The 22,361-nt window shown below is 44.0% G+C and overlaps 1 protein-coding gene across 1 annotated transcript in view; it reads right to left on the reverse strand.

Annotated features, from left to right (window-relative positions):
• The window catches only part of SH2D4B (SH2 domain containing 4B), a 1,011,831-nt gene that overhangs the window by 133,194 nt on the left and 856,276 nt on the right, over nucleotides 1–22,361 (reverse strand). The window lies entirely within an intron of this gene.

The raw sequence follows: 22,361 nt of genomic DNA on the forward strand, positions 1-22,361 counted from the left end.
GAGTGACTGCATGAGTATGTGTTTGGGTGAGTGAGTTGGTGTGTAAGTGGCTGTAATAGTGAATGAGAGGATGAATGAATGGCTGTATGGGTGAGGGTGTGGGTGTGCCAGTAAATGGTGATTGAGAGAGTGCATGAGTGGCTGAATGGGTGACTGAGCAGGTACATAAATGTCTGTATGGGTGAGTGACAGGGCACATACGCGACTGTATGGGTGTATGAATGGATATGTAAATGGGTGTATGGGTGAGTGACAGGGTGTGTGAGTAGGTGTATGTGTGAGTAAATGGGTGTGTAAGTGTCAGTATCAGTGAATACGTGAGAGAGGGAGAGGTTGTATGGGGGAGTATGTACTTGTCTCAGTGACTGTATAGTTGAGTGAGTAATGTGTTAGTATATCTATGAAAAAGTGAATGTATGTGTGAGTAACTGTATGGGTGAGTGAGTGGATGTGTGAATGACTATATGGGTGAGTGAGTAGGTAAGTGAGTATTTGTATAGATGACTGATTGAGTATAAAAAGGGCTGTATGGATGTATGAGTGGGTGTGTAAGTGTCTGTATATCTGTATGACTAGATGTGTCAGTGGCTGTATTGGTCAGTGAGTAGATGCATGAGTGGCTGTATATGTGATGTGGCAGTTGCATTAGTGGCTGTATGGGTGAGTTGATGTGTGAGCGGCTCGATGAACCAGGCAGTAGGTGTTTGAGTGTGGATTATGTCCTTAGAGATGTCATTTGAGATGTCATGAGTGATGTCACTGACCATGTCATGAGTGATGTAATATATGAGGTCATAAGGAGTGCATTGCAGGGGTGTAAGTTATTGTTAGGTCAGCTAAATATAACTGATGAATTTCTCTGGTTTTGTAGGAGTTAAATGTCAGCCCAACTATAATATCCCTGTAAGCTTATTTCAGTGAATTTCTATGTTTTTTAACTAGTAGTCACGTTTGTAGAATGGTGGAGAAAGGGGGTGGGGCCTCTGACCAGCTCTCACAAATCCCACTGTGTCACACTTACTACAGGTAACAGGAGAGCTTCATGGCCCCTAAGTACCCTCAGCTTCCAACCAGTAGTGCGTCAGGAGGTGTGTTAGCAGATTGGTGGAGAAAGGGGGAGTGTCCTCTGAAGACCTTTCAGCAATCCCACTACGTGGAATATCCTGGCAGGAAGAGGAGGGCTTGTTGGCCCCCTCGGACCTTCAGCTGCCAAGGAGACTTAATCCCCCAACCAGTAGTGCACCAGGAGGCATTTTAGCAGACTGGTGGAGAAAGGGGGTGAGTCCTCCCATGACCTCTCTGCAATCCTGCCGCTTAGGAGTTACTGGAGTTAACAGGAGGGCTTCTTGGCCCCCAAGGACCCCCTGCATTATTAAAATGCATTGCTCCCAGGATTTGACCCAACCGGAGGATTCCTATAAAAGACGCGTGGGAGCCCAGGTGCCTTTTTTTCCAATTTTGCTGTGGGCTGTAGTCCTGTTAAAAATCCCTATTGGAAATGAATGGGGTAATGCATTTTGGGACCCCCCTTTTTTTCAGCCTTCGCTTGACAGATCACCCGAAACTTTCAACACAGCAGCGGAACCGAATAAAGCTAAAGTTTTGAACATTTTGAGAAGACGCCGAAGTTATTGCCCGAAAAATGTTTTCGCCTTTACGGGGTCAATGTGAGATGCTAGTGCCAGGACCCGTATGTCAATCAAAAGAAATCCTCGTATCCGTGATTAGAAGACAAGAGACTCGCACTCCAGGATTTGAATTCAAAAAGTTATTTGTATTGGTTTAAACTGCAACGCGTTTCGACCACAGAGGTCTTCTTCCAAAGCCAACGTGCACAATAATACAACCACCATTTAAAGTATGATACAAACATAGAAGACAGACAACGGGTTGGCTGCTTTGCATGGACATTGTAGAAAGACTCAGGTTATGCAGAGCACTCTCTTTACATTGTCATTGTAAGTATATTAATAATTTAGACTCCGAATATTCAGAGCATCCTCTTACAATTGCAATTGTATTTATATTGACAATTTATATTAACAATTGTGTTATATTACCAATTTAGACACAAGTGTGAAGTTCACAAAAAATAAAGTAAGATTACATTCCAAATTGTAAAACAATATTTAGAAAAAATCAACATGATAGTAGGCATCCACACCTAGTCGACTTTTACAGCCGTAGAAGTCTCAACGGAACAAATTACATAATTTATGGGAAATCCAGGTGATATCTACATTGCGTCATGTGAGATTCCATTATACCAAACTGTGTTATATACTGAATGGCATCCTTGTTCCTGCATACCTGCCCAATTAACCGCATCGGTCAGAATACATATGTCAAATTAATTGTTTCATAAAGAAAGCGATTGAATGACCCCTTAGCTCATTCCATGACCATCGATGAGTATACTCTTTAACTCATTGTCATCATGCACATGTTAGCTATTGGTCTCATTCAGATCATGGATCATTCTGGACTGTATTATTACCCCTAATACAGTTCATGCCAAGAGGCCTTACAGTACATCAACATGCTTAACTCCTCCAAGGGTTACCACACAAAGCTTTGGCCAACACCTACTGACCAACATCAAATAAACAAGTGAGGGATGAACAGCGTTCAAATAAACTATAAGGGGGGGATTTAAAAGAAGTAAGGGGGATGCTCTACCTGTTGCATGGCTCAACTATAGCAATATAATATGTCATCTATCTGCTGTTCATGAGGCCTGGTGTTGGTCACTCACTGCCGCATCTGTATATTAGGCATCTTTTGAAGCTTTTCAAAGCTTCTAATACTGTGTATTGGTTGGGAGCCTCCACCATGACCCAGTATGTGCAGGGAAAAAGTGATCACTGAGGAAGCATGTCAGATCCAAGGAAAATTATCTGTTACCATCTTTTCACTGTACAAATGAGGAGAAAGCACACCTTCTTAGCCATGACTATGCCCATCAAGTTAAGCTGATAAATGTGTTAAAGAAGTGGAGCATCCACTTGTGCTCCTGCTTTCCTCATATCTGTAAGTGCTTCATGTTGAGAATTAATATTTGATACACGAGCATTGTTAGACCTGGCACCATTGATGTGGAAGGAAGAGGTGTGGCGCCGCGGCCAGGACGACTGACTCCGGAATCTGGGGATCACGGTTCGATCCCCAGCGCCAGCGGCAGGTTAGCCCAGCACCATGTGACTCTGGGCAATAGCTTGCTTAATCTTCCTGACGGCCCCCAGCGCCTAGAGACCCTAACGGGTGATTGTGCGCTTTACAAATGTGGATATTAATGTGGGTCTCCCTTCCATTTTTCACTTTTATCTCCTCTGTGTTTGCTGGTGTTAGATGCTCTGGGCGCTGTGCCACTGCCATTCAGTGCCCCAGCGCGAATGCTCCCCTGTTAGTAAATTAACTGTCTGAACTGGTATAATCCTAATTGACCCAAAGAACATGATAGGAAGGTCGAATTGAGTATGCCTGAGCTCCAAATATGAATGTGCATCTTTTAGTGACGATTATTTGTATCTTCCGTGTTTAAAACTGCCACTTTTGGGAAGTAGGTATTTTGTGGCCTAAGCCTTCCCATGTACTCTGCTGTTATGTGTATTGACTGTCTGGTTTTGGAGGGACAGGGCAGGCTGAGGTCCGACCTGGATTAAGTGGAGAGATCTGAAGTTGGAGTATGGGAAGGGGTGAGCCTTTGATCTGGGCAGGGCCGTGCCAGGCAAGGTGAATGATGGCTTCACCTCCCACTGTGCGTCTGACAGCTGATCCCCTCTCCCTGAAAGGCAGGATGAGCATCGTAAATAAAGTGCTCCAGGATAACACCAAACAGGTTCAGTGATTTGGCTGGGTTCAGTGATTTGTGACTTTTCTGAGAACAAAGACTTTTGGGGTATAAAGATCTGTGCTGAAACCCCAGCACGTTGTGTTACTTCTGGATGTCAAGACGAACCTCTGTCCGTGTAACTAGAGGGAAAGGACTCTGAAACTTTCATCCATCTTGCTGAGGCAACAACCCAAGGGCCTGATTTGAGCTTGCCTCCTGCTGAAGTCTCAGAGACATTAGACTTCACCTATCAGCCGTCCGGATTCCTATCTGAGGGGGATTCTACTCGCAGGTGAGGCCTCTGTTGAGAATTCCAGAGCCTCTGGTTCTACTGCGGGGAATGCTGACTGAGAATCATCGCTATTGCTCGTGTGGGCCGCTGCAGAGCTGTGCCGCTGAGTGCCCGCACTTGCTGTGCAACAAAGATCATTGCTATCGCTCGTGTGGGCTGCTGCAGCTGAGGAGCTGTGCCGCTGAGTGCCCACGCTTGCTGTGCTACAAGAATCATTGCTATCGCTATTGTGTGCCGCTGCAGCTGAGGAGCTGTGCAGCTGAGTGCCCGCATTTGATGTGCTACGTGAATCATCGCTATCGCTATTGTGGGCCACTGCAGCTGAGGAGCTGTGCAGCTGAGTGCCCGCATTTGCTGTGCTACGAGAATCATTGCTATTGCTATTGTGGGCCTCTGCGCTGAGGAGCTGTGCCACTGAGTGCCCGCACTAGTCACCATGTCCAAGATCTTGTTATCACCTGCGTGTGCTGTTGGGTGCCCGCCTTTCAGTCCCGTCCCAGTATTATCGTGAGTGCACGCCGCGGACTGCTACAGCTGGGAGCTGTGGCCGCTGTAAGTCCGCCTGTCATCACCGCGGCTTCCTTGTGGGGCTGCCTGCAGTGCCCCTTTAAATCTCAGGTACATTGTGCAGCACCGGGTCGCGTGAAACCCGGCCTCGAACTAAGTTCGGTCCACGCGCTTTTGAGTCCGCTATTGCTTTTGAAGTGAATCTGTAATTATGTGCATTGTAGTTTCTTGATCGTGATTGAGCCTTATGTTAAGCTTATATAAAGATACTTATTTTTCTATAGCCACTTGTGTGGTGTCCCTATGTAGTGTCTTCACTGTGTTATTGTGTATGATTATAAATGCTTCACACACTGCCTCTGATATAGGCCTGCCTGCTCGTGCTACGTTACCACAAGGTTGAGCAGGTGTAGCCCCCTTACTCTTACTTAGGAAGAAGGATCCCTATTAGGACCTCGGCGCCAGCCGCGGCCAACTAGAGTTTCTCATTTCTAACAAGTATCATGTCAGAATGAATCCTGCCCAGCATATTTAGCCAAGAAGAGGCCACCATTTTGTGCAATACCTGTACTCGACTGGAGTACTTTCTGATGGCTAATCAGTAAGTGCTCTCTCGACGGGTAAATATATAGTGAATCTCCTACACTACAGCTGCATGAAGGACCCAAAGAAATGTCTCCAGGGACCTTGTGTGTTTGTAACTTTGCCACAGAGCAGGAAACGCACTGAAATGATTTCAGTAATCTGTCCATTATTCTGGGAAAGGGTTGGGAAGAAGTTGCATCCCGCTAATGTAAATGGGGTGGGGCCAACCGGTGGGGCTTCTTGGCAAGTTTACATGTCTGTTATGAAAGGTCAGCGCACTATCTCTTTTCTCAGCGGCAGATGATGAGAAAGAACCTCCTGGTCACAGGAACTGCATGAGGTTTTGCGTTCGAGAAAAGCAAGGGTACAACTACCTCCATCAAGGATTACAGCAGTCTTTTTACTGTGGAAATGAGGAGAAAGTAAACCTTCTTAGCCATGACCATGGCCATGAAGTTAGGCTGATAAATGCATTACAGAAGTGGAGCTTTAACTTGGGCACCTGCTTTCCTATATCTGCAAGTTCTTCCTGTTGAGGTTTAATTTTTGTGACACGAGCATCGTGCAGAAGGAATCCTGCCCTGCATATTTAGCCAAGAAGAGGCCACCGTTTTGCGCAATACCTGTACTTGACTGAAGTACTTTCTGATGGTTAATCAGTAAGTGCTCTCTCGACCGGTAAATGTATAGTGCATCTCCTACACTACAGCTGCGTGAAGGACCCAAATAAATGTCTCCAGTCACCTTGTGTGTCTGTAACGTTGCCACAGAGCGGGAAACATGCTGGGGTGCTTTCAGTAAGCTGTCCATCATTCCGGGAAAAGGGCGGGAAGACATTGCATCCGGATAATGTATATGGATCGGGGCCAAACGGGCAGGGCTTCTCTGCAAGTTTACATGCCTTTTATAAAAGGTCAGCACACTTACTCTTGCCTCAGCAGCAGATGATGACAAAGAAGCTCCTGGTCACAGGTTGCAACCACCTCCATCAGGATTATAGCAATCTTTCCATGGTAGAAATTAGGATAAAGTACATCTTCTTAGCCAAGACCATGGCCAGAAAGTTAGGGTGATAAATGAGTGAAGGACTGAAAAAATAGCCCGGACAGATGGCTGCAGGGGGCACCGTGTGACTCCTCACATTTAACAAAAATAGCCTCGGGAGGTGGTGGTCCCTGGGACTGCATGGAGATGGCACGAGCCCCCCAATGCATTTTTTTAAAAGCCCCAGGGGGCTGGCGGCCCCCGGTGCTGCGGGGGCCGCATGGTTCACTGCACTTAATAAACATAGCCCCAGGGAGGTGGCGGTCCCCAGAGCTGAGGAGGCCCCGCATATCTAATTACAATTGCCCCAGGGACCTGGCCGACCCTGGGGCTTAAAATAAATGAAGTACGGTAGACTGTGCTTCGTTTTTTAAAAAGAGATTTGGCTGGATTCACGCACCCTATGCGACTCCCGCTGAAAAACAAAGAGGCTTTTTTTTTACCCTGGGGGTTCCTATGGAACACCCTGAGCAGGCCTACGTCAGGGTGTTTCTACTCTGCCCCCTTTTCTTGGTATTTTTTGTTTTTTTTACCTTTTTTCGTGTGACTTGGTTCAACTGAGTGTTGAAGTGTTGGCAGCCAATCAGATCGCAGGCTTGAGATATATATGAATATCTGAGAAATTTTTACATTTCTCAGGAACTACTCAACTAATTTACACCATTTAACAAAAAGAGTGCTTTCTTAACCAAGAGCTACTTTTTTGACAAATTTGGTGTATTCTGTTCAGCAGTTCGGGCTCTAGGCATGTGAAAAGTTTCCTATGGAATGTAACATGGAGAAAACATGTTTTGGGATCCCCCCCTTTTTCTCAGTTCCTGCTTCACGAATCACCCCAAAACTTTCAACACAGGAGCTGACCTGACCGTCCCATTTGTTTTGAAAATTTCGCAAAGATTCGTCAAATAGCGCCAAAGATATTGGGAAAAAATGCTTTTTGAATAGAAACAAGGCCCTAACTATATCTATTTGTTCATGCACTACCCATGGACTCATCCATTCACCCAGGCACTACTCAGGCAGTCATGCGAGTATCCTGGCACTACCATGCACTCATCCAATCACCCAGACACTTCTCATGCTCTCATCCCATCATTCAAGCACTACTCTTACACTAAACCATTCACTCAGCCACTACACATACACTCCTGTATTTTCTCAGGTACTACCCATACAGTTATACAATTAAGCAGGCGCTACCCTTGCACACATTCAGTCACCCACGCAGCACCCATGCGCTCACCCAATCACCGAAGTACTACTCTTGCATTCAAGCATTCATTCAGGCACTACCCCTGAACATATGCATTTTCTCAGGCACTATGCTTGCACTCAAATCAAAATCACTTTATTCTGTTTTCATTTTAGAATAAAAAAAACATAAAAGCGTGATACACAGATATACAATACACTTATTTGAATTCATTCACTAAGAGGTACCGCCCATCATATTATGTTCTTATTTCGTTTTCACGTATATCCTTTAAATAACTTATTCCAAATACAAATTAGATTCTAAAAACAGTTTGTACAATTTATATAATTTCCTAAAAATCATATATGTTTCCTAGATTTAATTACAGCTTTTAAAAATAGTGCTATATTTTTTGCATAACATTCATTCTCCAATAATCGGAGTGCAAGATAGGCCGGGCGACATTGCCTCAAACCCCTAATTTTTAAAATTGGAAGGATCCACCTTTTTTTGTGTTCGCCGTATTATTTACAAAATAAAACAATATGAATTGTCTTTTGGGGTGCTACCCTATCACAAGGGCAAGGTCCTAGATTTTTCGACCAATCATTTGTTATGGGGAATGAAACTAGATGTTAAAAAGAATCTACTCTAAAATGAACCAATACAAATCTATCATATCCAATTCCGCAATAAATCAGATACAGTTGAATTCCTGCAGACGAAAGAATCATCTGATTTTGGCGAACCGACGGCTTGTCGGCTTCACATCCATATCTAAGTTCTTCCAGGTGTGCCATGCATCATTTTTTTAAATTCTTCCTGGAGATATTGTTCATCTTTAATGGGTCATGAAAAAACTTCAGGGTTTCCTAAATCTGCCATAAAATATTTGATGCTCGCACTCATCCAATGACCCAGACACTACCCTTGCAGTCATCCATTCACTGAGGCACTGCCTATGCACTCATCCAATCATTCAAACACTATCTTTGCACTCAACAATTCACTGAGGTAATACCCATGGTGTCATTCTATCACTGAGGCACTACCCATGCACTCATCCATTCTCTCAGGCAATACCCCTGCACTCATACAGTCACTTAGGCACTATCCATGCACTCATCCATTCACTGGGGCACTACCCATGCACTCATTCAATCATTCAAGCACTATCCTTGCACTCATGCATTTACTGAGGCACTACCCAAACACTCATCCACTCATTGCACTCATCCATTTTTTCAGGCACTAAACATTCACTCTTCCATTTTCTCAGACACTACCCCTTCACTCATCCAATCAACCATGCACTACACATGCACTCATCCAATCACCCAGGCACTACTATTGCACCCAACCATTCACCCAGACACTACACATGCACTCATCCAATCATCCAGGCACTATGCATACACTGATCCAATCACTCAGACACTACCTTTGCACTCAGCCATTCACTCAGGCACAACGTATGGACACATCCATTCACTCTGGAACTACACATGCACTCATCCAATCATTCAGGAACTAATTTTGCACTCAACCATACATTCAGGAAGTGCCAATGCACTCATGCAATCATCAGGCACTACCTATGCACTCATCCAAACACTCAGGCACTACATTAGCAATCATCCATTCTCACAGGCACTATCCCTGCACTCATAAAATCACACAGGCACTAGCCATGCACTCATCCATTCACTCAGGCACTATGCATGCAGTCATCTTTTCTCTCAGGCACCCATACACTCATCCAATGATCCAGCCATTACCCTTGCGCTTATCCATTCACTGAGGCACTACCCATGCATCCGTTCAATCACTCAGGCAGTAACTTTGCACTCAACCATTAACTAAGGCACTGCCCATGCACTCAACCATTCTCTCAGGCACTACCCATGCACTTATCCAATCACCCAGGTACTACTATTAAACTCAACCGTTCACTCAGGGACCACACATGCACTGTGCGTGTGTGTGTGTGTGTATCAATGTCAGACAATGAGAACAGGACCCTGGATTGGTTCTGTCCCACAGGCCCTGCCCCTTTGCTCTCTCCCCTTTCCAGTCTCAGTTCTTTATTTCTGTGTACTGGCCTGAGGCTGAGACTCTAGCTGTGATCTGTATAGGGGATGAAGACTTCCCACTGTCAGCCTAATTACTTAAACAGTGAAAACATTCCAGCAGCCCCCAACTTAAAATGACTCCTTTAATCAGCAGTTTATGCAAAGTGTTGGTGGGCCAGTGGGGTTTTGCACTGCTGAGGGCTACAAAGTAGGGGTGTGTCAAATTTATGTAATTTCCTCTTGTGTAATTACCTCAACTCCCACAAAAATTACACAAAATTATGAAACCGTACATAGTACATGACATACCCCCAGATTCATCAAAGTCCCGTTTTGCGAGTCCTAAATAGCGATTTTTTTAGGAATCGCTATTAAAGACTCGCAAAACGGGATGCATGTAGAAATCGCAATTTTTTTGCGATTTCTACTGCTTCCTTATTTGCGATTCGGTAATTGCTAATCACAAATAAGGAATGGCTTACCCATTCATACCTATGGGCCTAAAGGCCCATAGGAATGAATGGGGAGTCATTCCTTATTTGCGATTCGCTATTAGCGAATCGCAAATAAGGAAGCGATTTCAATGGTGCCAGGGTGTCCAAAGGACACCCTGTAGCACCCCTGAAATGGTAATTTTTTCTAAGTTTTCGCTATTTACCATGTAGTTAGACTACGCGTTAAATAGCAGCACCAGGTTGCGAATTCGCAATTTTAAAATGGTTCATGAATTGCATTTAAGGAATCTCAAATTGAGATTCCTTAAATGCAATTTCTCGAAATTTAGCAATTTCTATAATTGCGATTTTTGTATTTGGGATGATGAATCCCAAATGCAAAAATAGCGCTCGCAAAGGGCCAGATTCTCAGAATTTGGCCCTTTGGGAGCCGATTTTGCTTTGATGAATCTGGCTGTTAGTTCTTTGTCCGTTTTAGGCACAAGGGTGCACGCTAAAAACAAGCTAAAAAAACACAAGTGCTGCGAACAACAAACTGTTGTATTCTGGTCGCTCACATTTTTTAAACGCTTCTGTGCTAATGGCAGAATTGTGTGGGACAATCGTAACGTGAGATTCACAAAATTAGAAAAGACTTTGCTGGCATAACTGAATTTTTACCCAGTTTTGCTATAATGTTAGAAGCTTATCTACCGGACTACATCTCTTCCCCTGCTGTGTGGGACAGGTCAATGGTAATTGTGATGATAACAGTAGCCATTCCATGGCTGTCCTTGCATTGCTCTCACACATTCAGACTTTTAAGCAGAGAAGTGTATACAAAAATCATTTAAAAAGGACTTGAAGTGAAAAATAACCCTGCAAGACAGAGAAAGCAATGTGCCAATACCCCTCACCCAGAGATACTGATCCACTTAATGTAGCTGTAAAGTATTTCTGAACCAGGTGTTAAATGTAAGGCACCTCTTCTGGGAAGGGGTGCTTGAGTTTAAACCTGGCTTTGTTGTGGAGGTTAGCAGAGAGAAGCATCTTGAATTCCTCATTCCATTTTGCAATGAACAGCCTCATGCCAGTGACTAAAAACATTTGCAAGAAGCATTATTTTCATACTTGAGAAAGGTCAGTGCATTAATACCTTCTCCAGTTACTGTATGTAACTTATAGTTAACAAGTTCTAACCACACTGGGAACACTCAGAAGCTTAATCATCTCCTTCAGAGACCTACCTTCAGTCTACAGGTCACATGTTCTGAGCCTGAAGTGAAAATTCAGTAGTTTAAAGCACCCATTGAAGGGATTGTATTGTCTTGTACCATTTATCTACTTGAAAACTGTAGCTACTGGGTTTTAATCTTAAGGAAAGAGTTCTTTTTCCGGAGGGCACTGATGATACTTCCTCGGGATCAGAAGAACCACACAGTAAATAAGCATTGACAAAACTATTAGGGCTAGCCCTAGTGTGGCCATGCATTTACACAGGCATTCAGAAATATTTTCATGACTTTACTACATTAAAGCCAGACATATTGGCTTTGCTAGCACGTTTTATTACTCATGCTCACATCATTTTTTCGCAGCCACGCCGATATACACAGCACTGTGAAGAATGTAATGCACTTGCACAGCATAACCACACACACACACATTCAATAACATTTTAGTGGTGGCATTAGCGATGGTAGTGGTTGTGCTAATTGCAGCAATGGTGGAGATGGTAATGGCTGTGGGGGTTTTAGTAATGGTAACGGTGGTGGTGGTAATGGTGTAGGTTGTGATTGTCATAATGGTAGTGGTAATGGTGGCACTGGAAATGGCAATGGTAGTTCAAGTGATAATGGTGGTGGTAGCAGTGGGGGCAGTGGTAATGGTGGTGTTAGTAATGTTGGTGGTGTTGGGAATTATATCAACGTGATTGTACAGCCAAGAAATTGATCAAAAAGAAAGGGAAGAATTAATATTTTCTTTTTCATCAATGTTATGGCATTGAGTTGAACTCCCTATTTTGGGGTAGCATATTCGTTTTATGTATTTAATGTTTGGCATGTGGCACCCAACTTGTGAACATAATGGACTTGCAGGCAGATGGTTGTCATACCTTTCCCCCTATATCCACATGGGTTGTTTTGTTATACAACTCAAATAGTCTTCTCCTGTAGTTTGTATAATTCATTGGCTTTGTTTTAGGATCCTTAGCTTTCGGTGAGATATCATTGCAAGGGATGCTGAAGCCAATGCACTGTCTTCATGTATCCAATACTGTAAGAGTATGGGACCATTCAGACTCACAATTTGTACAATGTTTGATTGTTTTGCTTGGCATTAATTACAATACCTCTGTGTCTGTTAATTATTTTGAAACAGTCATTCCTTTTTGGCTCTTCATACATGAATTTACTTACAATTCACCCATAGTACGTATCAAAAGTTGTGCATGATTCATAAGCAAATCACTATCATAATTTTCCAAGGTCTTTTATCATTTTTTGATTTCTGATTTATCTTTAAGGCTTTTAGGATCAATTAAGTCTTTGTCCTCCTGCCCTACGGTAGTTCGCATATGGCTCGGCCAGGCATGTTTTTGTCATGCAGCTCGGGACCTATTAACACTAAAACGTTCACTTTTAAAAGTTATTCTAAATGTTTCTAAATGCCTTGCAGATAATCTTGTAGTGTTCTGCAAATTCCCTTCTGACCCACCTGAAACTTGTTGGCTTATTCAACGGTTGTATAATGAAATATCTAGAACAGAAATATCGAAATTCCAAAATATAGTTTTCTTGATATCGTCTTCCTGTGCTTATAATAGGAATGACAACAAATATAAATTTCAAAGTAGCAAATTTGAAATATTATGATGGTTAAAATCATTATAATGTTAAGTAAAGAGTTTCAAGTAATTACATCAATATATACACACACACACACACACACACACATATGTATATCTATCTATCTACGGCGGCGTGCATACAGAGGCCCCTGCACCCAAAGTTGGCCTGGTCATCGTTGGCGCCGATTCTGCCCCGGTAGAATCTTTCCTTTGTTCCGTGGTAGCGGAAGAACCAGGCCCACCACTCCGCTCTAGGGTGGAGCCTGTTCGAACTGTTTTAACTGGGACAGAAACCTTTGGCAGCACTTGAACTTATCCCCCCGTTACACGCTGGGCGCTGAAGAGGCCACACGGCTGAAATGCATACGCCCGTTTACCTGCCTTAGTTCTGCAATTAAAGAAGCTTCACTTTGTTCCCCTACTGAGGCCTCTGCCTTTTCTTTTGGAGGAGGGTTTTTGGACACATTTTGCACCGCGAGCCGGCGGCGTGCATACAGAGGCCCCTGCACCCAAAGTTGGCCTGGTCATCGTTGGCGCCGATTCTGCCCCGGTAAAATCTTTCCTTTGTTCCGTGGTAGCGGAAGAACCAGGCCCACCACTCCACGCAGGAAGTGGATAAGCGGTGTCTGAGTCACTGTACTCCGCATTGGGCTCGGCACATTGTTGCACTTGCCCCCGTGGACATTACTCCTGAATGCGGTGGTTGTGCAGTTTGGGGACGCGAGAAGCTTCACCGTTGCAGAGGGCAGTGCGGGACACTTGGAGAGGGCTGTCCGAAGGATCTGCAGTTTCCGCAACTTTGCGGCCAACCTCGCCAAACTATTGCATGTTGGGATTTGCAGTTTGCTCCACCAGCCTACAGCTACAGCAGGTGATACTAATCTCCGCTCTAGGGTGGAGCCTGTTCGAACTGTTTTAACTGGGACAGAAACCTTTGGCAGCACTTGAACTTATCCCCCCGTTACACGCTGGGCGCTGAAGAGGCCACACGGCCGAAATGCATATGCCCGTCTACCTGCCTTAGTTCTGCAATTAAAGAAGCTTCACTTTGTTCCCCTGCTGAGGCCTCTGCCTTTTCTTTTGGAGGAGGGTTTTTGGACACATTTTGCACCGCGAGCGGCGGCGTGCATACAGAGGCCCCTGCACCCAAAGTTGGCCTGGTCATCGTTGGCGCAGATTCTGCCCCGGTAGAATCTTTCCTTTGTTCCGTGGTAGCGGAAGAACCAGGCCCACCACTCCACGCAGGAAGAGGATAAGCGGTGTCGGAGTCACTGTACTCCGCATTGGGCTCGGCACACTGTTGCACTTGCCCCCGTGGACATTACTCCTGAATGCGGTGGTTGTGCAGTTTGGGGACGCGAGAAGCTTCACCGTTGCAGAGGGCAGTGCGGGACACTTGGAGAGGGCTGTCCGAAGGATCTGCAGTTTCCGCAACTTTGCGGCCAACCTCGCCAAACTATTGCATGTTGGGATTTGCAGTTTGCTCCACCAGCCTACAGCTACAGCAGGTGATACTAATCTCCGCTCTAGGGTGGAGCCTGTTCGAACTGTTTTAACTGGGACAGAAACCTTTGGCAGCACTTGAACTTATCCCCCCATTACACGATGGGCGCTGAAGAGGCCACACAGCCGAAATGCATACGCCCGTCTACCTGTCTTAGTTCTGCAATTAAAGAAGCTTCACTTTGTTCCCCTACTGAGGCCTCTGCCTTTTCTTTTGGAGGAGGGTTTTTGGACACATTTTGCACCGCGAGCCGGCGGCGTGCATACAGAGGCCCCTGCACCCAAAGTTGGCCTGGTCATCGTTGGCGCCGATTCTGCCCCGGTAGAATCTTTCCTTTGTTCCGTGGTAGCTTAAGAACCAGGCCCACCACTCCACGCAGGAAGAGGATAAGCGGTGTCGGAGTCACTGTACTCCGCATTGGGTTCGGCACACTGTTGCACTTGCCCCCGTGGACATTACTCCTGAATGCGGTGGTTGTGCAGTTTGGGGACGCGAGAAGCTTCATCGTTGCAGAGGGCAGTGCGGGACACTTGGAGAGGGCTGTCCGAAGGATCTGCAGTTTCTGCAACTTTGCGGCCAACCTCGCCAAACTATTGCATGTTGGTATTTGCAGATTGCTCCACCAGTCTACAGCTATAGCAGGTGATACTAATCTCCACTCTAGGGTGGAGCCTGTTCAAACTGTTTTAACTGGGACAGAAACCTTTGGCAGCACTTGAACTTATCCCCCCGTTACACGCTGGGCGCTGAAGAGGCCACACGGCCGAAATGCATACGCCCGTCTACCTGCCTTAGTTCTGCAATTAAAGAAGCTTCACTTTGTTCCCCTACTGAGGCCTCTGCCTTTTCTTTTGGAGGAGGGTTTTTGGATATATATATATATATATATATATATATATATATATATATATATATATATATATATATATCAGACACAGTGCAGGAACTCTTTTGGAAAAGGCCACAAGGAATCTGATAGGAGCACACTTTTATTGGCAGCATGCTGACAGTAGGCACAACAGCAGTCCTGTTCTAAAATTTAATCACACCAAACGCGTTTCGGGAATCACCTTTTCCCTTCGTCAGTGGCGTGCAGGCAAAACGAAGTGTCAGCGCCTTTCAGTTTTGAATGTTAAACCCCGCCCTATCAGGCGCGGCCGTAGACACGGCCCTCTGGGTATTGTAGTGCCGTGAATAAATCCAGAGTGGGTGCGCTGTTTACTGCGATAATTAAAAAGTTTTACATCCCAAGTGGGTAGAACAGGACTGCTGTTGTGCCTACTGTCAGCATGCTGCCAATAAAAGTGTGCTCCTATCAGCTTCCTTGTGGCCTTTTCCAAAAGGGTTCCTGCACTGTGTCTGATATATATATATATATATTACCTACTGGCGGTCGCCAGTAGGTATATATAGTTAGGATTTTTTCTCTATGGGATTTTTGAAAATTCTATGTCTAATAACTTTGGCGTTTGTGGACGGAATTGGCTGAAATTTTCAGGAAAATGGCACATTTTGTTTCTGAGCAGCCCTTGAAAATTTGGGGGGGGTTCGTCAAGGGGGGGCCGAGAAAAAAGGGGGGTCCCAAAACGTGTTTTTAACATTGAGTTTTCCATAGGGCGGTTGGCCTCACTTTTAGCCCGAACGGCTGAATGGATTTGCACGAAACTTGGCAAAATTGTAGGGACTGGTAGCCCGATGTGCCTTTTGTAGGTCTCAATATATGTGCTCCAGTGGATTTTGAGAAATTAACGTTTAAAAAAAGATATATATCTGTAACAGCGGACCTGGCAGCGTCCCAGGACGCGTACTTTACGCGCAACGGAGCTTTGTGAAGCGAAGCTGATTGGTTCTCCGGCGTCTGTCAACATTCCAAACAGTCCGTAGCGGCCGCCATCTTGTCTCTCGGTAGGATCGAGAGACAAGAGGAGGTCAAAACAAAGGGGGAAATAACTATAAGGGGGCATAGTAGATCCTCGCTGACCCCCTAGGTTTGATGTGGAGGTTTTAAAAGGGCCCCGCGGGGCAAAAAAAAATAATAATAATAATAATCGAACGGCTGAATGGATTTGCACGAAACTTGGCAAAATATTAGGGACTGGTAGCCCGATGTGCCTTTGCTAGGTCTCAATATATGTGCTCCAGTGGATTTTGAGAAATTAACGTTCAAAAAAAGATATATATCTGTAACAGCGCTCCGCTTCGCGTAACGGAGGTTTGCGAAGCTGATTGGTCATTCTGTCACTGGGCTATTGTTGGGCTACATCTGGCTGATATTTGGGCTACATTTGTTTTTTTGTGTGTCTGGCGGCCATCTTTGGGCTACATTGGGCTACATTGGGCTTCATTGGGCTACATTGGGCTACATTTGGGCTCCAACATATATATAGGCCAATGTAGCCCAATATATATTTTTCAAAGTTAATTTTCGTAAAAACCACTGGAGCATATACCTTGAGACATAGCAAAGGCACATCGGGCTACCAGTCCCTACAATTTTGCCAAGTTTCGTGGAAATCCATTCAGCCGTTCGAGCTAAAAGTGAGTCCAACCGCCCTATGGAAATGAAGGAAATGAATGGGTAATTTGTAATTAGCAAATAGCTAATCGCAAACTAGGAATGGTAAAGAATCGCTATTTATTCCTTAAAGTTCGCTATTTAGGAAATGCAAAAAACTTTGATGATACATATGGCGGTTCATCTCTAACAAGATAAGAAGCATAGGGATACATTTATGATGACTGGCGCATCACCAGGGATGTGTTAGTCATTCTGTGCCGCTGTTCCGTCACCTATGGTGTGCTGCATTTACAATGCGGCGCATCATGGGGCAAAAACAGCACAGATGCGTGATGTATCTGTGCCGTAAAGGTGGCGCATTGCTGGAGTTGTATCGCAAGTGTGATGAAGCTCCAGCAAGGGTCGGGGGTGCCCCTGTCGCAGGGTTTCTGTTCTCACACAGAACTGTGGACAGAGGATTGGAACCTCGGCGAATTAGGGTGTCCCAAAACTCACGTTAGTAATCAAAAACTCCTTAGCAAGCTAGGTACAGTGTCACATTGGATATAACAAACTCTCAATGTTTAGACAATCCAGAATATGAACTTATAGTACCTCAGGATACGTGGAACTCATAAACAGTCGGTCGTTATATATTTCTTAGAAACCAGAACATGGAGTTAAGAAGAACACATGTGTATTTGAAATGTTTATTTACTAATGCCGTCTTCTCAGGCGTAGTATCTTAGATAATACAAGTACACATATTATCAGTAGCAAAATTACCAGCATAGTTACTAGTACATAAAAAGCGAATGGTGATAGTATGTTAACATGCTGTAAATGAATAAGAGTTAGCAACACTTATAAGCAGCCGCGGGCCGTGGAGGGAGTTACGGTGAGGCAGGGAGGCGGGGAGGGGGAGAAGCAGGGTGGAGAATACAAGTACACATATTATCAGTAGCAAAATTACCAGCATAGTTACTAGTACATAAAAAGCGAATGGTGACAGTATGTTAACATGCTGTAAATGAATAAGAGTTAGCAACACTTATAAGCAGCCGCGGGCCGTGGAGGGAGTTACGGTGGGGCAGGGAGGCGGGGAGGGGGAGGGGCAAGGTAGAGAGGGCTCCACCCTGCTTCTCCCCCTCCCCGCCTCCCTGCCTCACCGTAACTCCCTCCACGGCCCGCGGCTGCTTATATCTCACCCTCCCTAATACACATATTATATTATTTGCTAAGAAGGTCTCTTTGTGTTGGTTTAGGGCGTGCCCATACTTTAGTGTCTTAGATTTGAAGGAATCACATCAGCATACACCAGCTCTCTCTTCATGTGAACCGCATCAACTGTTGTGTATGTGTGTTCGGCAAAGCAATATAAAACCCGCCTCATGCCCAGAATTGGCAGAAGTTGCACTTATGTTATGAGTATGAAGTCGTGGAGATCAGACCTCATAACAATTCTGTATCGTGTTGTTCTTGAAACTTTAGCACTCGCTGTACAGATATAGTTTAACAAGCAAAGCAGATAGTAGAGCAATAACATATTATTCTCATGTAAACCACGATGAACTACTAGGTGGAAAGCTAAAGCAACAACTAAGTGTCGTGTGCCGAAGTTGCAAAAAAGGAAAAATGGCGTTTAAACCGGTAATGAGCCCATGCTAACTTAACACGGTGTAAAGATATCCAGGACCTAGATGACACCTCCCCATGATCCGGAAACGAACTGAATAAGATAATAGAAGTGCCATCTCATGAGAGCAGATTGCAAGTTTATATGTGGACGGTCCGCAAGGTAAAGCATTAAAAACTAGGAAAATTTAATGCTAAAGAAAAATAAAACAGCCAAGTACTTTATCGAGTCTTAAGCCAATAGGCAAGGTAAATAATAAAAACTTGACAAATAAGTCAATGAATTGTCAATGAAATGCTAGTACTCAGCATATCAAACATGAAAAAGGTCTATGACATAACTGTGTATGCAAAATAAGCTGCAACAGCCTCCAATAGGAAGTCACCGTCTTCATCCGAAAACAGTTCAGCCATCCAATTTAAAAGCGGAAAAGAACATACGTGCTCTCCCAGCACCGGATCCTCTATCACCATCAGAGGACAGCTCGGTGGGTTTTCAAGAAAGCTCTGTTCCAAGAAAGACTGTGCTGCCGCCAGTAAATTCCAGGGACCAAGTAGTCCATGCATCAATGCCACAGCCATAATCCTTTCGCCAGGACAAACCAACTCGTGAGTAATGATAGGAGTCATCAGCTGATTAAAGTCGACGTCAGGAGAAACCGGTCCGCAGAGACACAAATCAATGGCCCAATCGAAATCACAGGTCAGGCAGTGAAATACAGGCTGGACACAGGCGAAGTAGGAGAATCGAAAAGATAATCCATATGCCGTGCTTAATATCGCCAACGGCATTGTGCCATAATATTCTAGCATGCGATTGCGGAACAGTGTCAGCAGCTGCAGGGTGGGAGGTTGCATAGGAGGGACATCCATATTTAAAAATGTAAAAAAGCACAAGAGCGTCCGCTGGTAATGCAAGTAAAAATGCCAATCCACGAACCAGAGTGGAGAAAATAGAATGAAAGGAAGCAGGGATGACTCCAAAGATTTTCTCAAATGAAGTCACGAGACCACTGGTAACAACTTTAAAAAAGTGCGCCAGGGTCTTTGTGGAGGATGCGTTAAAGATAGTCGGAACCATCTTGCTGAAATTGAAAGGCAAATCTGAATTAAAAGTATTCCTTTTATCGTAACAGTAAGTGAACGGGTTATTTGCTGCAGAAATGTTCTATTTCCTCCCACACATGAACATAGGGAGTTTTCAATCTGGCCACAAATACCAACCTTGGGACAGATTTCAACGGCATGGCAAGAATAAGAGCTCTTTTGTCTCAGAGAGAGGTGGCCTTGAGTTCGGCCCGTGAAATTTTCGTGCTTCACATAGCGAACACCCGTACAGAGGTGCAGACCCTTTTCAATTAACTCAGAACAATCTTCATTATTGAGCATCAAATAACTACCATTTTCCAACAACTTGAACGTGGGGATGATAGCAGGAACTGGCGTGCCTTGCATCACGCAAGCCATATTTGGTCGGTGTTTGTTGCATGAACCGTGTAACTGTATGTGCCTACACATTAGTGAATGATCTGGCGTCTCAGTGCATTCCTCTCCATTCAGATAAACTTCTTGATCATCTTTGAAACATCTGTATGTGTATGGAAGCGACCAGACCTCATGAAGAAAAGCACTACCTAAAGGTTCATAACGACCTATTGGTATATATTTCATACAATTTGAAAACTTATATAAAGCAAAAGGCAGCGTTATTAAACCGTGGATAAGGCACGTTGCCAAAAAACCCGCAATCCTCTGCTGATGATGTCAGTGAGCATGTCATGAATGATGTAATATGTGACATCATCAGCAGTGGATTACGGGTAATAGTATCTCTAGTTTACTCCCCTATAGCTGTCTTTCTTTTAACATAAGTGTCTGTTTCCTTCCCTTATACTTACTGTTTTTGGTTCGCTTCTAGTTCGCGTACCGGCGAGCGAACTGGGAAGCGAACTAAGAGAAATAGAGGTTGGCACAGTTCCAAATATTGTACCAATTTTTTAATAACGGGGAGGTAGTTCTGAAAAGAACTTTTTTTTTAATTGTTTTTGTTGTTTTATATTTTTTTTATTATTTTTCGGAACATTTTTTTACTTTTTTTGAATTTTTCTGAACAGCTTTATATTTTTTGGGGTTTTTCTTGAAGGGGGCAATGAAAACGATTCATTGTAAAGGGCTCAACAGGAGCAACAAAACAAAAAAAGAAGTATTTATTATTTTGGGCGTTTCGTACAAACTTGCATATGATAGTCAATAGCTCTGTTGATCAGAGTGATGCTTTTTTCTCCGTAGGAAATGAATCCATCGCAAAATACGCAGATGTGTTTTACTTCACCAAATTTCATTTGTATATTTGGCACCATCTCCCTGCCCTCTGGTCCCGTTACTTCCGGTACAACAGATCTTCTGGCCATAATAGGGAGATTATCTAGGTCGTTCCGAAACTGTGCAGCATTGTAAGTGTTAGGATGCCACCTAGTCATATGGCGATGCATTGTGTAGTTTCCGAAACTGTATTTTTTCTCGGTTCCTCTGGACAGTCTATCTTGACATATAAGGCAAGTTACGTATCTTGCATTTACTTTTTTCTGACCTTTGGGAATTTTAAAAAATTGCCAAATGAAGTTTTCTTTCCGGTGAGACGTCCTGGGCTGCTCAGGCAAAAACTGCCTCTCTTCGTGCTTGTCGTCCTGTTCCTCTTCTTCTTCTTCTTGTTGAATTATAACTTGAGCAGGTGGTCCACTCTTCCTTGGATGTGGTGGAGGTGGTGGGGAAGCACCAGCTGAAGCTACTAAAGAAGCCATTGCTCAGTGATCACAAAGGGTCTTTCTCTCACAATGATGAAAGTCAGAGTGAGGAAAGAAGGAGGGATTTTCATCATTTGGGAAAAACAAGAGTTCTCAACCAATCAAAAGTGTTCATTTTAGATTATATGACCTAGTCTTACATCATTAGGAAACCAAAAGTGAAATGAACCAATGAAAAGTGTTATTACCAAGTCACATGACTTGCTGTGTTTACGTTAAGCGCTTTGCAGGGCCTCCCGGTTTGCTTCCAGAAACCTGCGCTTTGCGACTCGCTTCGCGTACCAGTTCGCTAACGTAGCACGTCATATGACGTATCACGCGACAACGTGAAACGTCATGCGGACGGGAGGCGTCACGATGTTGTTTTCTAACGCGGCACTTGCGGTAAAGAAACGTTTACCGGCTCGCGGTCTATTTCGCGGCATCAAGGTCAGCTAACGGGAAGCTTCCCGATTCGCGAAGCGGGAACGAAGAAAAAAAAATATTAAAAAAAAAAATTATTCATAAACATATAAAATATATTTTTGGATTTAAAGAAGAATACATTTTTCAGCTACAGATATTAGCTGTTAAAAAACCAATGAAATTCACAGAAAAAACCATAGGTTATAGACCATATATAGTTAGGAATTAGCATTTACAAAACCTTGAAAATTCACTGAAAAAACCATAGGTTATAGACCATATATAGTTAGGAATTAGCATTTAGAAAACCTTATTTTACTCACACAAAACCATTGAAATTCCATATATAGTTAGTTGCACTAACTATATATCGCGCACCCGCAATCCACTGCTGATGATGTCACATATTACATCATTCATGACATGGTCAGTGACATCACTGATGACATCACTGATGACATCTCAAATGACATCACTGATGACATCACTGATGACATCTCATTTGACATCAATGACCACATCACTGATGATATCATTCATGTGACAATACAATGCATCTGCTCACATTTTAATATAACCTCTGTTTCACCCAGTGTTAAAAAGAGAGTATAATTTTTGAAACCATTGACACACCAATACTAGTTACTACATACGCACTCACTGATTGCTACGTCTACACACACCTTCACTCATTCACCCATACA

This window comes from Lissotriton helveticus, chromosome 5_1 (assembly GCF_964261635.1).
Source record: "Lissotriton helveticus chromosome 5_1, aLisHel1.1, whole genome shotgun sequence".
NCBI classification, from domain to species: domain Eukaryota; kingdom Metazoa; phylum Chordata; class Amphibia; order Caudata; family Salamandridae; genus Lissotriton; species Lissotriton helveticus.